At 49.2% G+C, this 17,820-nt stretch overlaps 1 long non-coding RNA gene across 1 annotated transcript in view; it reads left to right on the plus strand.

Moving 5' to 3' along the window:
• Positions 1-5,165: 5,165 nt before the first annotated feature.
• Positions 5,166-17,820, plus strand: part of LOC134947528 (uncharacterized) — a 158,206-nt gene continuing 145,551 nt past the window's right edge. The window contains exon 1 of the long non-coding RNA XR_010182599.1: positions 5,166-5,379. This is a non-coding gene — a long non-coding RNA (uncharacterized LOC134947528). The remainder of the gene's footprint in view (positions 5,380-17,820) is intronic.

Genomic DNA, 17,820 nt, shown 5'->3' on the forward strand with positions numbered 1-17,820 from the left:
AAAACACTTATATAAGGTTATCCCTGTATATATATAGCTCTCTGGTGTGTGCTGGCAAACTCTCCCTCTGTCTCCCCAAAGGGCTAGTGGGGTCCTGTCCTCTATCAGAGCATTCCCTGTGTGTGTGCTGTATGTCGGTACTTTTGTGTCGACATGTATGAGGAGAAAAATGATGTGGAGACGGAGCAGATTGCCTGTAATAGTGATGTCACCCCCTAGGGGGTCGACACCTGAGTGGATGAACTGTTGGAAGAAATTACGTGACAGTGTCAGCTCTGTATAAAAGACAGTGGTTGACATGAGACAGCCGGCTACTCAGCTTGTGCCTGTCCAGACGTCTCATAGGCCGTCAGGGGCTCTAAAGCGCCCGTTACCTCAGATGGCAGATATAGACGCCGACACGGATACTGACTCCAGTGTCGACGGTGAAGAAACAAATGTGACTTCCAGTAGGGCCACACGTTACATGATTGAGGCAATGAAAAATGTTTTACACATTTCTGATAATACGAGTACCACCAAAAAGGGGTATTATGTTCGGTGAGGAAAAACTACCTGTAGTTTTCCTGAATCTGAGAAATTAAATGAGGTGTGTGATGATGCGTGGGTTTCCCCCGATAACAACTGATAATTTCTAAAATGTTATTGGCATTATATCCTTTCCCGCCAGAGGTTAGGGTGCGTTGGGAAACACCCCCTAGGGTGGATAAAGCGCTCACACGCTTGTAAGGGCTCTATCCTCTCCTGAGATGGCCGCCCTTAAGGATCCTGCTGATAGAAAGCAGGAGGGTATCCTAAAATGTATTTACACACATACTGGTGTTATACTGCGACCAGCAATCGCCTCAGCCTGGATGTGCAGTGCTGGGTTGGCGTGGTCGGATTCCCTGACTGAAAATATTGATACCCTAGATAGGGACAGTATATTTTTGCCTATAGAGCATTTGAAAGATGCATTTCTATATATGCGTGATGCACAGCGGAATATTTGCCGACTGGCATCAAATCTAAGTGCGTTGTCCATTTCTACCAGTAGAGGGTTATGGACACGTCAGTGGTCAGGTGATGCGTATTCCAAACGGCATTTGGAAGTATTGCCTTATTAAGGGGAGGAGTTATTTGGGGTCGGTCTTTCAGACCTGGTGGCCACGGCAACAGCTGGGAAATCCACGTTTGTACCCCAGGTCGCCTCTCAACATGAGAAGACGCCGTATTATCAGGCGCAGTCTTTTCGTGGATAAGCGGGCAAAAGGTTCCTCATTTCTGCCCCGTGACAGAGGGAGAGGAAAAAGGCTGCAGAAATCAGCCAGTTCCCAGGAACAGAAACCCTCTCCCGCCTCTGCCAAGCCCTCAGTATACGCTGGGGCTTTACAAGCAGAATCAGGCACGGTGGGGGGGCCGTCTCAATGAATTTCAGCGCGCAGTGGGCTCACTCGCAAGTAGACCCCTGGATCCTTCAGGTGATATCTCAGGGGTACAAATTAGAATTTGAGACGTCTCCCCCTCGCCGTTTCCTAAAGTCGGCTTTACCGATGTCTCCTTCTGACAGGGAGACAGTTTTGGAAGCCATTCACAAGCTGTATTCCCAGCAGGTGATAATCAAGATACCCCTCCTGCAACAGGGAACGGGGTATTATTCCACACTGTTGTGGTACCGAAGCCGGACGGCTCGGTGAGACCGATTCTAAATCTAAAATCTTTGAACACTTACATACAGAGGTTCAAATTCAAGATTGAGTCACTCAGAGCAGTGATTGCGAACCTGGAAGAAGGGGACTACATGATGTCTCGGGACATCAAGGATGCTTACCTTCATGTCAAAATTTACCCTTCTCACCAAGGGTACCTCAGGTTTATGGTACAGAACTGTCACTATCAGTTCAGACGCTGCCGTATGAATGGTCCACGGCACCCCGGGTCTTTACCAAGGTAATGGCCGAAATGATGATATTCCTTAAAAGGAAGGGAATTTTAGTTATCCCTTACTTGGACAATTCCCTGATAAGGGTAAGATCCAGGGAACAGTTGGAGGTCGGTGTAGCACTATCTCAGGTAGTGTTGCTGCAGCACGGTTGGATTCTCAATATTCCAAAATCGCAGCTGGTTCCGACGACTTGTCTTCTGTTCCTAGGGATGATCCTGGACACAGTCCAGAAAAAGGTGTTTCTCCCGGAGGAGAAAGCCAGGGAGTTATCCGAGCTAGTCAGGAACCTCCTAAAACCGAGCCAAGTCTCAGTGCATCAATGCACAAGGGTTCTGGGTAAAATGGTGGCTTCCTACGAAGCAATCCCATTCGGCAGATTCCACGCAAGAACTTTCCAGTGGGACCTGCTGGACAAATGGTCCGGGTCGCATCTTCAGATGCATCAGAGGATAACCCTGTCACCAAGGACAAGGGGTCCCTCCTGTGGTGGTTGCAGAGTGCTCATCTTCTAGAGGGCCGCAGATTCGGCATTCAGGACTGGGTCCTGGTAACCACGGATGCCAGCCTGCGAGGCTGGGGAGCAGTCACACAGGGAAGGAATATCCAGGACTTATGGTCAAGCCTGGAGACATCACTTCACATAAATATCCTGAAGCTAAGGGACATTTACAATGCTCTAAGCTTAGCAAGACCTCTGCTTCAAGGTCAGCCGGTGTTTATCCAGTCGGACAACATCACGGCAGTCACCCACGTAAACAGACAGGGTGGCACAAGAAGCAGGATGGCAATGGCAGAAGCTGCAAGGATTCTTCGCTGGGCGGAAAATCATGTGATAGCACTGTCAGCAGTATTCATTCCGGGAGTGGACAACTGGGAAGCAGACTTCCTCAGCACGACCTCCACCCGGGAGAGTGGGGACTTCACCCAGAAGTCTTCCACATGATTATAAACCGTTGGGAAAAACTCGACAGGTATTGCGCCAGGTCCAGGGACCCTCAGGCAATAGCTGTAGACGATCTGGTAACACCGTGGGTGTACCAGTCAGGGTATGTGTTCCCTCCTCTGCCTCTCATACCCAAGGTACTGAGATTGATAAGATGGAGAGGAGTAAGCACTATATTCGTGGCTCCGGATTGGCCAAGAAGGACTTGGTAACCGGAACTTCAAGAGATGCTCACGGAGGATCCGTGGCCTCTACCTCTAAGAAGGGACCTGCTCCAGCAAGGACCCTGTCTGTTCCAAGACTTACCGCGGCTGCGTTTGACGGCATGGCGGTTGAACGCCGGATCCTGAAGGAAAAAAGGCATTCCGGATGAAGTCATCCCTATCCTGATCAAAGCCAGGAAGGATGTAACCGCAAAAACATTATCACCGCAATTGGCGAAAATATGTTGCGTGGTGCGAGGCCAGTAAGGCCCGACGGTGGAAATTCAACTGGGTCGATTCCTACATTTCCTGCAAACAGGAGTGTCTATGGGCCTGAAATTGGGGTCCATTAAGGTTCAAATTTCGGCCCTGTCAATTTTCTTCCAAAAAGAACTAGCTTCAGTCCCTGAAGTTCAGACGTTTGTAAAAGGGGTACTGCATATACAGCCTCCTTTTGTGCCTCCAGTGGCACTTTGGGATCTCAATGTAGTTTTGGGTTCCAAAAGTCACATTGGTTTGAACCACTTAAATCTGTGGAGTTAAAATATCTCACATGGAAAGTGGTCATGCTGTTGGCCCTGGCCTGGGCCAGGCGCGTGTCAGAATTGGCGGCTTTATCCTGAAAAAGCCCTTATCTGATGTTCCATTCGGACAGGGCGGAATTGAGGACTCGTCCTCAGTTTCTCCCTAAGGTGGTTTCAGCGTTTCACCTGAACCAACCTATTTGTGGTGCTTGCGGCTACTAGGGACTTGGAGGACTCCAAGTTGCTAGACGTTGTCAGGGCCCTGAAAATATATGTTTCCAGGAGGGCTGGAGTCAGGAAATCTGACTCGCTGTTTATCCTGTATGCACCCAACAAGCTGGGTGCTCCTGCTTCTAAGCAGACTATTGCTCGTTGGATTTATAGTACAATTCAGCTTGCACATTCTGTGGCAGGCCTGCCACAGCCAAAAATCTGTAAATGCCCACTCCACAAGGAAGGTGGGCTCATCTTGGGCGGCTGCCCGAGGGGTCTCGGCTTTACAACTTTGCCGAGCAGCTACTTGGTCAGGAGCAAATACGGTTGTAAAACTCTACAAAATTGATATCCTGGCTGAGGAGGACCTGGAGTTCTCTCATTTGGTGCTGCAGAGTCATCCGCACTCTCCCGCCCATTTGGGAGCTTTGGTATAATCCTCATGGTCCTTACGGAGTCCCCAGCATCCACTTAGGACGTTAGAGAAAATAAGAATTTACTTACCGATAATTCTATTTCTCATAGTCCGTAGTGGATGCTGGGCGCCCATCCCAAGTGCGGATTGTCTGCAATACTTGTACATAGTTATTGTTACAAAAATCGGGTTATTATTGTTGTGAGCCATCTTTCAGAGGCTCCTCTGTTATCATGCTGTTAACTGGGTTCAGATCACAGGTTATACGGTGTGATTGGTGTGGCTGGTATGAGTCTTACCCGGGATTCAAAATCCTTCCTTATTGTGTACGCTCGTCCGGGCACAGTATCCTAACTGAGGCTTGGAGGAGGGTCATAGGGGGAGGAGCCAGTGCACACCAGATAGTCCTAAAGTTTTCTTTAGATGTGCCCAGTCTCCTGCGGAGCCGCTATTCCCCATGGTCCTTACGGAGTCCCCAGCATCCACTACGGACTATGAGAAATAGAATTATCGGTAAGTAAATTCTTATTTTTATTAGCATGCTTAAAAAAATTTTTTTAAGAGGCTAACATGTTGCTATCTAGAGGACTGAGCCATGTGAATGGGATAGCTGCTTTGTAGAAGCGACTAAGGAACTTAGGGCAGTATTTATATTTGCAAGTAAAGCAAAAAAAGCAAGCAACTGGGCAAAACCATGTTATACTACAGGTGGACCAGATGTAACATGTGCAGGGAGATTTAGATTTGGGTGGGGTGTGTTCAAACTGAAATCTAAATTGCAGTGTAAAAAACAGGATTTTGGTACTTACCAATAAATCAATTTCTCCGCTCCATAGGGGACACTGGAGCTAGTATACTAAGAATAGATGAGTAGAGCCTGGCACTTTACATTTATTTAGAAGTGTAACTGGACCCTTCCCCTTTTATGCCCCATCAGCACCAGTTTAGTAAACAGAGCCCAAGGAGATGGAGAGCAAGACACAGAAGAAGACAAAAAACATAAAAGGAGGAGCCAATAGGAAGATGGTTTAAGAACCAAAAAGTTATAAAAGAAACAACACACTGCAGACAACAACATGCAGTCACACAACCAAAAGCAACCAAACAATGGCAGGGCATCCAGTGTCCCCTATGAAATTGGAGAAAAGGATCTACCGGTAAGTACCAAAATCCAGTTTTCTCCTTCATCCACTAGGAGACACTGAAGCTAGTCCCGAAGCTTCCATACCAGGTGGTAGAGTGTTGAAAAACCTGCAAAACTCTGCGGGTAAATCCTGAATCCAAAGCCACAAAGGTGGCAAAACGAGGGTGTACCATGGACCAAGTGGCCGCACGGCAGACCTACGATGCAGAAGCACCTCTGCATGCAGTCCAAGAAGTTCCCACTTATGAGTAGAGTGCGCAGAGATGGAAACAAGCAGAGGCCGAGCACTGGCGATGTAAGCCAGATAGATCCATCTGGCCAATGTCTGCTTCGAAGCAGGCCAACCATGCCTTGTAGTATAGTAGAGCACAAATAAGGCATCTGATTTGCGCAATGCTGATTTTCAGGCAGCATAGGTGCGGAGATCCTGAACTACATCCAATGAGTGTGAAGATGCATGTTCATCTGACAATATAGGCAACACGATAGGCTGTGGATTGCAGAGAACATCTTTGGCAAGAAAGCTGGCTTCATGCAAAGCTCTGCCCGATCGTCATGGAAGATAAGATATGGGGAAGTACAGGATAACACCCCAAGCTCTGGCACCCTCCGAGGTGAAGCTGAAACCAGCAGGAGGACCATATCCCAGGACAGGTACTTGAGGTCCGCCTCCCCCAAAGGCTCAAACACAGTCGATTGGAGTAAGGTCGACGCTATGTTGAGATACAAAAGAGCCGTAGGTGGCACAAAAGGAGGCTACCAAGATTGGAATGTGCAGGTAAGGTAAGCATTCTTGATGTCCAGGAATTCCGCAGCCTACAGACCTGAATGGAGGGATTCCATAATGAACCGTTGACACATTGATTTAAGATGCAACAATTTGAGATTTAAAATAGGCCGGACTGAACCATCCAGCTTCGGAACTACAAACAGATTTGAGTAGAAGCTTTTAGTGCATTGATGCACTGGGACTGGGATCAATACAGAAGCTTGCAACACCTTTTGCTTCTGCCTCACGGCTGCTAGACCTGTGATTGAAAAAATTCACTGGGGAAGGTGAAACAAACTCTATCTTGTATCCATGGGATACAGGATTGCGAAGCCAAACATCGGAACATGTCTGGGTCCAAACCTCCTTGAACTGAAACAGACGAGCACACACTGTGGGAGCCCCCAGCTGGAACAGAAGCTCGTCATGCCACCAGTTTGTCGCAGGCTAAGGGTCCGGATGACGGGAATGACCGGGTTGTTGACCCCCAATCTTTCCTTCTCTAACTGCAGACGAGGGGGTATGTTTACTAAGGTCTCGATTTTGACCGATTTGGTGTTTTTTCTTCAAAGTGTCATCTCGGGAATTTACTAAACTAAAATTTCGGCAGTGATGAGGGCATTCGGATTTTTTTGGAAGTCAAAGAAAAAAAATACGAATGAATACACCATCGGTCAAATACGCCTGTTATTTCATACAACTCAGTAATTTACTAAAAATTCTATTTCACAAACACTGCCGGCAATAGCCAAACACTGCCATGAAAAAATACAAATCGTAAAAAAAAGCAGTTTTAAAATAGACCTGCTTTTTTTTACCGTGTTCTGATAGGCATGCACAGATCAGGGAGATCCGTGCATGTTTAGCAGTGGGAAGGGGTGTGAAAGTGTTAAAGATCAGAAAAAAGAATTGCGTGGGGTCCCCCCTCCTAAGCAAAACCAGCCTCGGGCTCTTTGAGACGGTCCTGGTTGAAAAAATATGGGGAAAAAATTGACAGGGGTTCCCCCATATTTGAACAACCAGCATCGGGGTCTGCGCCTGGTCCTGGTGCCAAAAATACGGGGGACAAAAAGCGTAGGGGTCCCCCGTATTTTTAACACCAGCATCGGGCTCCACTAGTCAGAGAGATAATGCCACAGCCGGGGGACACTTTTATATAGGTCCCTGCGGCCCTGGCATTAAATCACTAACTAGTCACCCCTGGCCGGCGTACCCTGGAGGAGTGGGGACCCCTTAAATCAAGGGGTCCCCCCCTCCAGCCACCCAAGGGCCAGGGGTGAAGCCCGAGGCTGTCCCCCCATCCAAGGGCGGCGGATGGGAGGCTGATAGCCAAGTGTAAAAATAAGAATATTGTTTTTTTGTAGCAGTACCACAAGTCCCAGCAAGCCTCCCCGCAAGCTGGTACTTGGAGAACCACAAGTACCAGCATGCAGTGGAAAAATGGGCCCGCTGGTACCTGTAGTACTACTATAAAAAAAATACCCAACAAAACACAGAACACACACACCGTGATAGTAAAACTTTATTACATACGGTCCACTTCTCCATGTAGAATCCACAGGGTACCTGTGAATAAAATTATACTCACACAATCCAGTGTAGATTGGTCCTCTTCTACTTGTAATCCACGTACTTGGCAAAAAAACAAACCGAAAAACCCGAACCACGCACTGAAAGGGGCCCCATATTTACACATGGGACCCCTTTCCCCGACTGCCAGGACCCCCCGTGACTCCTGTCAAAGAGGGTCCCATCAGCCAATCAGGGAGCGCCACGTCGTGGCACCCTCCTGATTGGCTGTGCGCTCCTGAGCTGTCAGTCAGGCTGCGCACGGCAGAGATACAATGTAGCGCATAGGCGCTCCATTGTATCCAATGGTGGGAACTTTGCGGTCAGCGGTTGACCGCGAGTAACCTCAATTGATGACCGCGAAGTACCAGCTTGCGGGGGAGGCTTGCTGGGACTTGTAGTACTGCTACAAAAAACAATATTCTTATTTCTCTGACGTCCTAAGTGGATGCTGGGACTCCGTAAGGACCATGGGGAATAGCGGCTCTGCAGGAGACTGGGCACAACTAAAGAAAGCTTTAGGACTACCTGGTGTGCACTGGCTCCTCCCACTATGACCCTCCTCCAGACCTCAGTTAGAATCTTGTGCCCGGCTGAGCTGGATGCACACTAGGGGCTCTCCTGAGCTCCTAGAAAAGAAAGTATATTTTAGGTTTTTTATTTTCAGTGAGATCTGCTGGCAACAGACTCACTGCTACGAGGGACTAAGGGGAGAAGAAGCGAACCTACGTGACTGGAGATAGTTTGGGCTTCTTAGGCTACTGGACACCATTAGCTCCAGAGGGATCGAACACAGGACCCGACCTCGATCGTTCGGTCCCGGAGCCGCGCCGCCGTCCCCCTTACAGAGCCAGAAGCATGAAGATGGTCCTGGAAATCGGCGGCAGAAGACTTCGGTCTTCAACAAGGTAGCGCACAGCACTGCAGCTGTGCGCCATTGCTCCTCATGCACACCTCACACTCCGGTCACTGATGGGTGCAGGGCGCTGGGGGGGGGGACGCCCTGAGCAGCAATATGAATACCTTGGCTGGCAAAAAAATCACAATATATAGTCCCAGAGGCTATATATGTGATAAATACCCCTGCCAGAATCCATGAAAAAAGCGGGAGAAAAGTCTGCCGAATAAGGGGCGGGGCTATCTCCCTCAGCACACTGGCGCCATTTTTTCTTCACAGTGCAGCTGGAAGACAGCACCCCAGGCTCTCCCCTGTAGTTTTCAGGCTCAAAGGGTTAAAAAGAGAGGGGGGACACTAAATTTAGGCGCAATATGTGTATACAAGCAGCTATTGGGGGAAAAATCACTCAGTTATAGTTTTAATCCCTGCATTATATAGCGCTCTGGTGTGTGCTGGCATACTCTCTCTCTGTCTCCCCAAAGGACTTTGTGGGGTCCTGTCCTCAGTCAGAGCATTCCCTGTGTGTGTGCGGTGTGTCGGTACGGCTGTGTCGACATGTTGGATGAGGAAGGTTACGTGGAGGCGGAGCAGAGGCCGATAAATGGGATGTCGCCCCCTGTGGGGCCGACATCAGAGTGGATGGATAGGTGGAAGGTATTAACCGACAATGTCAACTCCTTACATAAAAGGCTGGATGACGTAACAGCTGTGGGACAGCCGGCTTCTCAGCCCGCGCCTGCCCAGGCGTCTCAAAGGCCATCAGGGGCTCAAAAAACGCCCGTTACCTCAGATGGCAGACACAGATGTCGACACGGAGTCTGACTCCAGTGTCGACGAGATTGAGACATATACACAATCCACTAGGAACATCCGTTGCATGATCTCGGCAATGAAAAATGTGTTACACATTTCTGACATGAACCCAAGTACCACATAAAAGGGGTTTTATGTTTGGGGAGAAAAAGCAGCCAGTGTTTTGTTCCCCCATCAGATGAGTGAATGAAGTGTGTAAAGAAGCGTGGGTTCCCCCGATAAGAAACTGGTAATTTCTAAAAAGTTACTGATGGCGTACCCTTTCCCGCCAGAGGATAGGTCACGTTGGGAGATATCCCCTAGGGTGAATAAGGCGCTCACACGTTTGTCAAAAAAGGTGGCACTGCCGTCTTAGGATACGGCCACTTTGAAGGAGCCTGCTGATAAAAAGCAGGAGGCTATCCTGAAGTCTATATATACACACTCAGGTACTATACTGAGACCTGCAATTGCCTCAGCATGAATAGTGCTGCTGCAGCGTGGTCTGATACCCTGTCAATATTAATACCCTAGACAGAGATAATATTTTGCTAACATAGAGCATATTAAAGACGTCGTCTTATATATGAGGGATGCACAGAGGGATATTTGCTGGCTGGCATCCAGAATTAAGGCAATGTCCATTCTGCCAGGAGGGTATTAGAGACCCGGCAGTGGACAGGTGATGCTGACTTTAAAAGGCACATGGAGATTCTGCCTTATAAGGGTGTGGAATTGTTTGGGGATGGTCTCTGGGACCTCGTATCCACAGCAACAGGTGGGAAGAAAATTTTTTACCTCAGGTTTCCTCACAGCCTAAGAAAGCACCGTATTTTCAGGTACAGTCCTTTCGGCTTCAGAAAAGCAAGCGGGTCAAAGGCGCTTCCTTTCTGCACAGAGACAAGGGAAGAAGGAAAAAGCTGCACCAGACAGCCAGTTCCCAGGATCAAAAATCTTCCCCCGCTTCCTCTGAGTCCACCGCATGACGCTGGGGCTCCACAGGTGGAGACAGGTGCGGTGGGGGCGCGTCTCGGGAACTTCAGGGACTAGTGGGCTTGCCCACAGGTGGATCCCTAGGTTCTGCAAGTAGTATCACAGGGATACAAGCTGGAGTTCGAGGCGACTCCCCCTCGCCGTTACCTCACATCAGCCTTGCCTGCTGCCCTCGGAGAAAGGGAGGTAGTACTGGCGGCAATTCACAAGCTGTACTTCCAGCAGGTGAAATCAAGGTACCCCTCCTTCAACAAGGCCGGGGTTACTATTCCAAAATGTTTGTGGTACCGAAACCAGACGGTTCGGTGAGACCCATTCTAAAATTGAAATCCTTGAACACTTATATACGAAGGTTCAAGTTCAAAATGGAATCGCTCAGGGCGATTATTGCAAGCCTGGAGAATTTCATGGTATCACTGGACATCAAGGATGCTTACCTGCATGTCCCTATTTACCCTCCTCACCAGGAGTACCTCAAAATTGTGGTACAGGATTGTCATTACCAATTCCAGACGTTGCCGTTGGTCTGTCCCCGGCACCGAGGGTATTTACCAAGGTAATGGCCGAAATAATTCTCCCGTACTTGGACGATCTCTTTATAAAGACGAGGTCCATGGAGCAGTTGTTCGTCGGAGTAGCACTATCTCGGGAAGTGCTACAACAGCACGGCTGGATTCTGAATATTCCAAAGTCGCAGCTGGTTCCTACGACGCGTCTACTGTTCCTGGGTATGGTTCTGGACACAGAACAAGAAAAAAGGGTTTCCTACCGGAGGAGAAGTCCAAGGAGTTGTCGTCTCTAGACAGATACCTCCTAATACAAATACAGGTGTCGGTGCATCAATGCACGCGAGCCCTGGGAAAGATGGTAGCTTCTTACGAAGAAATTCCATTCGGCAGGTTCCATGCAAGGATCTTCCAGTGGGATCTGTTGGACAAGTGGTCCGGGTCGCATCTTCAGATGCATCGGCGGATAACCCTGTCTCCAAGGGCCAGGGTGTCGCTGTTGTGGTGGCTGCAGAGTGCTCATCTTCTAGAGGGCCGCAGATTCGGCATACAGGACTGGGTCCTGGTGACCACGGATGCCAGCCTTCGAGGCTGGGGGGCAGTCACACAGGGAAGAAACTTCCAAGGACTATGGACAAGTCAGGAGACTTCCCTACACATAAATATTCTGGAACTAAGGGCCATTTACAATGCCCTAAGTCAGGCTAGACCCCTGCTTCAACACCGGCCGGTGCTGATCCAGTCAGACAACATCACGGCGGTCGCTCATGTAAACCGACAGGGCGGCACAAGAAGCAGGATGGCGATGGCAGAAGCCACAAGGATTCTCCGATGGGCGGAAAATCATGTGTTAGCACTGTCAGCAGTGTTCATTCCCGGAGTGGACAACTGGGAAGCAGACTTTCTCAGCAGACACGACCTCCACCCGGGAGAGTGGGAACTTCATCCAGAAGTCTTCCAAATGATTGTACACCGTTGGGAAAGGCCACAGGTGGACATGATGGCGTCCCGCCTCAACAAAAAGCTAAAAAGATATTGCGCCAGGTCAAGGGACCCTCAGGCGATAGCTATGGACGCTCTGGTAACACCGTGGGTGTACCAGTCGGTGTATGTGTTCCCTTCTCTGCCTCTCATACCCAGGGTAATGAGAATAATAAGAAGGAGAGGAGTAAGAACTATACTCATTGTTCCGGATTGGCCAAGAAGAGCTTGGTACCCAGAACTCCAAGAAATGATCTCAGAGGACCCATGGCCTCTGCCGCTCAGACAGGACCTGCTGTAGCAGGGGGCCTGTCTGTTCCAAGACGTACCGCGGCTGCGTTTGACGGCATGGCGGTTGAACGCCGGATCCTGAAGGAAAAGGGCATTCCGGAGGAAGTTATCCCTACGCTAATTAAAGCTAGGAAAGAAGTGAGCGCAAACCATTATCACTGCATATGGCGGAAATATGTTGCGTGCTGTGAGGCCAGGAAGGCCCCAACGGAGGAATTTCAGCTAGGTCGATTCTGCACTTCCTACAGTCAGGGGTGACTATGGGCCTAAAATTGGGTTCCATTAAGGTCCAGATTTCGGCGCTATCGATTTTCTTCCAAAATAGAACTGGCTTCACTGACTGAAGTTCAGACTTTTGTTAAGGGAGTGCTGCATAGTCAGCCCCCGTTTGTGCCTCCAGTGGCACCGTGGGATCTCAACGTGGTGTTGGATTTCCTGAAGTCGCATTGGGTTGAGCCACTTAAATCCGTGGAGCTAAAATACCTCGCGTGGAAAGTGGTCATGCTGTTGGCCTTGGCGTCGGCCAGGCGTGTATCAGAATTGGCGGCTTTATCATGCAAAAGCCCTTATCTGATTTTTTTATATGGATAGGGCGGAATTGAGGACTCGTTCCCAATTCCTTCCTAAGGTGGTATCAGTTTTTCATGTGAACCAACCTATTGTGGTGCCTGCGGCTACTTGGGACTTGGAGGATTCCAAGTTACTGGACGTAGTCAGGGCCATGAAAAATATATGTTTCCAGGACGGCTAGAGTCAGGAAAACTGACTCGCTATTTATCCTGTATGCACCCAACAAGCTGGGTGCTCCTGCTTCTAAGCAGACTATTGCTCGCTGGATCTGTAGCACGATTCAACTTGCACATTCTGCGGCTGGACTGCCGCACCCTAAATCTGTAAAAGCCCATTCCACGAGGAAAGTGGGCTCTTCTTGGGCGGCTGCCCGAGGGGTCTCGGCTTTACAACTTTGCCGAGCTGTTACTTGGTCGGGTTCAAACACTTTTGCAAGAGTCTACAAGTTTGATACCCTGGCTGAGGAGGACCTAGAGTTTGCTCATTCGGTGCTGCAGAGTCATCCGCACTCTCCCGCCCGTTTGGGAGCTTTGGTATAATCCCCATGGTCCTTACGGAGTCCCAGCATCCACTTAGGACGTCAGAGAAAATAAGATTTTACTCACCGGTAAATCTATTTCTCGTAGTCCGTAGTGGATGCTGGGCGCCCATCCCAAGTGCGGATTGTCTGCAATACTTGTATATAGTTATTGCCTAACTAAAGGGTTATTGTTGAGCCATCTGTTGAGAGGCTCAGTTATATTTCATACTGTTAACTGGGTATAGTATCACGAGTTATACGGTGTGATTGGTGTGGCTGGTATGAGTCTTACCCGGGATTCAAAATCCTTCCTTATTGTGTCAGCTCTTCCGGGCACAGTATCCTAACTGAGGTCTGGAGGAGGGTCATAGTGGGAGGAGCCAGTGCACACCAGGTAGTCCTAAAGCTTTCTTTAGTTGTGCCCAGTCTCCTGTGGAGCCGCTATTCCCCATGGTCCTTACGGAGTCCCAGCATCCACTACGGACTACGAGAAATAGATTTACCGGTGAGTAAAATCTTATTTTTTACACTTGTCTATCAGCCCCCCATCCGCCGCCCTTGGATGGGGGGACAGCCTCGGGCTTCACCCCTGGCCCTTTGGTGGCTGGAGGGGGGGGACCCCTTGATTTAAGGGGTCCCCACTCCTCCAAGGTACCCCGGCCAGGGGTGACTAATTAGTGATTTAATGCCAGGGCCGCAGGGACCTATATAAAAGTGTCCCCTGGCTGTGGCATTATCTCTCTGTCTAGTAGAGCCCGATGCTGGTGTTAAAAATACGGGGGACCCCTACGCTTTTTGTCCCCCGTATTTTTGGCACCAGGACCAGGTGCTGGCACCAGCCCGGTGCTGGTTGATCAAATATGGGGGAATCCCTGTCAATTTTTTCCCCATATTCTACCAGGACCGGCTCAAAGAGCCCGAGACTGGTTTTGCTTAGGAGGGGGGACCCCACGCATTTTTTTTCTAGATTTTAAACACTTTAATATTTTTTTAAAGGTGCACAATGAAGCCCTGCACGGATCTCACAGATCCGCCCGAGATTCACTGTATTAATTTCGGCAGTGTTTTACTATTCACTCCCGTAAAACACTGGCCGAAATTACGAATGACATCTACATCGGAAAAAACGAAAATGCAGAATACGACAGCTTAGTAAATTCGATGTCATTCGAGTTTGAACTTTAACCTCATTCAGAAAAATACGATTTTTAGTAAATATACCCGGAGGTACCTTTGGCCTTTCCTCATATTTGGTCCTGAGTAGGACCGATGCGGAGTAGTCGCGGTTGAGGGCAAGAAGTTACTTGCCACCTGTGACCAGAGAAATGCATTTGTCCTGTTCTTGACCAAATAAGATATCCCCAGTGAACGGAAGTGCCTCCACAGCAAGTTTAGATTCTGCATCGGCCTGCCAGGCCCGACGGCAGAGCACGGCGAGCTGTGACTGCTGAAGCTGAGATTTTTTTTTAACCTACTTGACCAATATCCCTGGAGGCATCTCCCAGGTAAATAGCTGAACTCGGATGTGCTTGGCTAGGGGGATCAGATCAGCTTGCGGGAAATTTGACCACAGGCCCTTAACTAACGATACTACCCATTTCTCAAAAGCTTTATTTATCCAAGAGCTGACTAAGGCTGGTATGAGTAAAACTCCCGCTGCTGTGCACATGGATTTTAGGGTTATTTTCAATTTACTCTCTGACCCATCCTTAAGGTTGTGGCACCTGGGACAGGTAGTGTTGTCTTTTTTGAAATATGACAGATTGACAGATCCACAGGTGGAGGAGTCTCCCATTTGTCTAGCTGACGGGAAAGGTTAAAGGGAAAGAAAATGGTTGGATATCTGGAACTACTTGTCTGGATGCTTCCAAGCTGCAGACAGCTGCTTGTCTAATTGGAGAGATGTGGAGAAGGTAACAGCCAGTCTCTGTTTCTCTGACGTCCTAGTGGATGCTGGGAACTCCGTAAGGACCATGGGGAATAGACGGGCTCCGCAGGAGACTGGGCACTCTAAAGAAAAGATTAGGTACTATCTGGTGTGCACTGGCTCCTCCCTCCATGCCCCTCCTCCAGATCTCAGTTAGAATCTGTGCCCGGCCAGAGCTGGGTGCTCCTAGTGGGCTCTCCTGAGCTTACTAGTAAAGAAAGTATTTATTAGGTTTTTTATTTTCAGTGAACTTCTGCTGGCAACAGACTCACTGCTACGTGGGACTAAGGGGAGAGAAGCAAACCTACCTGCTTGCAGCTAGCTTGTGCTTCTTAGGCTACTGGACACCATTAGCTCCAGAGGGTTCGAACACAGGCACCTGTCCTCGATCGTCCGTTCCCGGAGCCGCGCCGCCGTCCCCCTCGCAGAGCCAGAAGAACAGAAGCTGGAAGACGACGAAATCGGCGGCAGAAGACTCCTGTCTTCATTTAAGGTAGCGCACAGCACCGCAGCTGTGCGCCATTGCTCCCAGCACACTTACACACTCCGGTCACTGTAGGGTGCAGGGCGCTGGGGGGGGGGGGCGCCCTGGGCAGCAATTGAAGTACCTTTTGGCAATAAAAATACATATATACAGTCTGGCACTGTATATATGTAAAAACCCCCGCCATTTTTTTACACAGAAAGCGGGACACAAGCCCGCCACTGAGGGGGCGGGGCCTTCTTCCTCAGCACACCAGCGCCATTTTCTCTTCACAGCTCCACTGGAAGCAGTTCCCCAGGCTCTCCCCTGCAGTATCCAGGTACAAGAAGGGTAAAAAAGAGAGGGGGGGCACATAAATTTAGGCGCAAATAAAACATATAAGGCAGCTATTGGGTAATCACTTATTATAAGTGAAAATCCCTGTGTTATATAGCGCTGTGGTGTGTGCTGGCATACTCTCTCTCTGTCTCCCCAAAGGATTTTGTGGGGTCCTGTCCTCAGTCTGAGCATTCCCTGTGTGTGTGCGGTGTGTCGGTACGGCTGTGTCGACATGTTTGATGAGGAGGGTTACGTGGAGGCGGAGCAAGGGCAGATAAGTGTGGTGTCGCCCCCGTCGGGGCCGACACCTGATTGGATGGATATGTGGAAGGTCTTAAACGACAATGTAAGCTCCTTACATAAAAGGTTTGATGACGCTGCAGCCTTGGGACAGCCGGGGTCTCAGCCCGCGCCTGCCCAGGTGACTCAGAAACCGTCAGGGGCTCATAAACGCCCTCTATCTCAGATGGTTGACACAGATGTCGACACGGAGTCCGACTCAAGTGTCGACGATGATGAGGCACATTTACAGTCTAAAATGACCAAGGCCATCCGATACATGATTATTGCAATGAAAGATGTATTACACATTTCTGAGATTAACCCTGTTAATACCAAGAGGGTTTATATGTTTGGGGAGAAAAAGCAGCCAGTGACTTTTCCCCCATCTGATGAATTAAATGAATTGTGTGAAGAAGCGTGGAGTTCCCCTGATAAGAAATTAGTGATTTCTAAGAGGTTACTGATGGCGTACCCTTTTTCGCCAACGGACAGGTTACGTTGGGAAACATCCCCTAGGGTGGACAAGGCGCTGACACGCTTATCTAAAAAGGTCTCAGGATACGTCTCAGGATACGGCCGCCCTAAAGGAACCTGCGGATAGAAAGCAGGAAGCTATCCTGAAGTCAGTGTATACACACTCTGGTACTCTACTGTTATGCACACCAGTGCCTGCAGGAATGTACTGGTGTTTGAACTGTTATGCAAAACAAATGGACTCACAGACAGACTGGGGAATATGACATAACGTACACAGAAGGTGATAGGGTAACAAAATACACACAAAGTGAACAGAGAAGCCCAGAGGCTAAGGAACTGGGTGTCTCCCTTGTATTAGTAATGCTCAGATGAGAAAAGCAAGATGTTGTGTTTTAATACGTAGAGAACCCGAAATGCTGTTGCTAAGGGCAACAGCAAAACCCTAAAGGGTTACCAACGGGTGTGGCAGTAAACTCCTTGGTCAGAGATGGAATGATAGACACAAGGAGAGTCTCCACAATCCTAATTCTCACTTGCAGTGCACAGGTTCAGCTTACTGCCACTAAACTGACCCCTGACACCTAGCACAGTGAGACAGGATTAGACAGGCAAGTCTTAGAATACAGCCGCAAACTTGCTAAGTTCACAGAGTAGTACCAGAACCCCAGCAAGCTAAACGACTGACTCCAGTCTTACTGCTAGGTCTGGATTGGCAGAGTGTAATACCAAATCCCCAGGCCTATTTGCAGTAAGCAACAAACAAATACAAAGCTACACAGTACTGGCTAACTTTCAGGAACTGACTAACCAACAAAGATTCAGCAGCATCTGCTTACCCTAAGAAGAGGCCTTATAAAGCAGGTGCTGTCCACGCCCCACTCAGACCTCACAGACTGTGAGCACAAAAACCAGCACCGGATCCCCTACCGTGCACAGAGCCTGTAACCACTGCACAGCAAAAGACCCGAACCGGAGTATCAGCTGCGCTCAGGTTACTCTGCTAGCACTTGTCTCCCGGTTGCCATGACGACGTGGCAGCACAGGGCAGGAGACCCTAACAGTACCCCCCTCTGACGA

Source organism: Pseudophryne corroboree, chromosome 8 (genome assembly GCF_028390025.1).
Source record: "Pseudophryne corroboree isolate aPseCor3 chromosome 8, aPseCor3.hap2, whole genome shotgun sequence".
NCBI classification, from domain to species: domain Eukaryota; kingdom Metazoa; phylum Chordata; class Amphibia; order Anura; family Myobatrachidae; genus Pseudophryne; species Pseudophryne corroboree.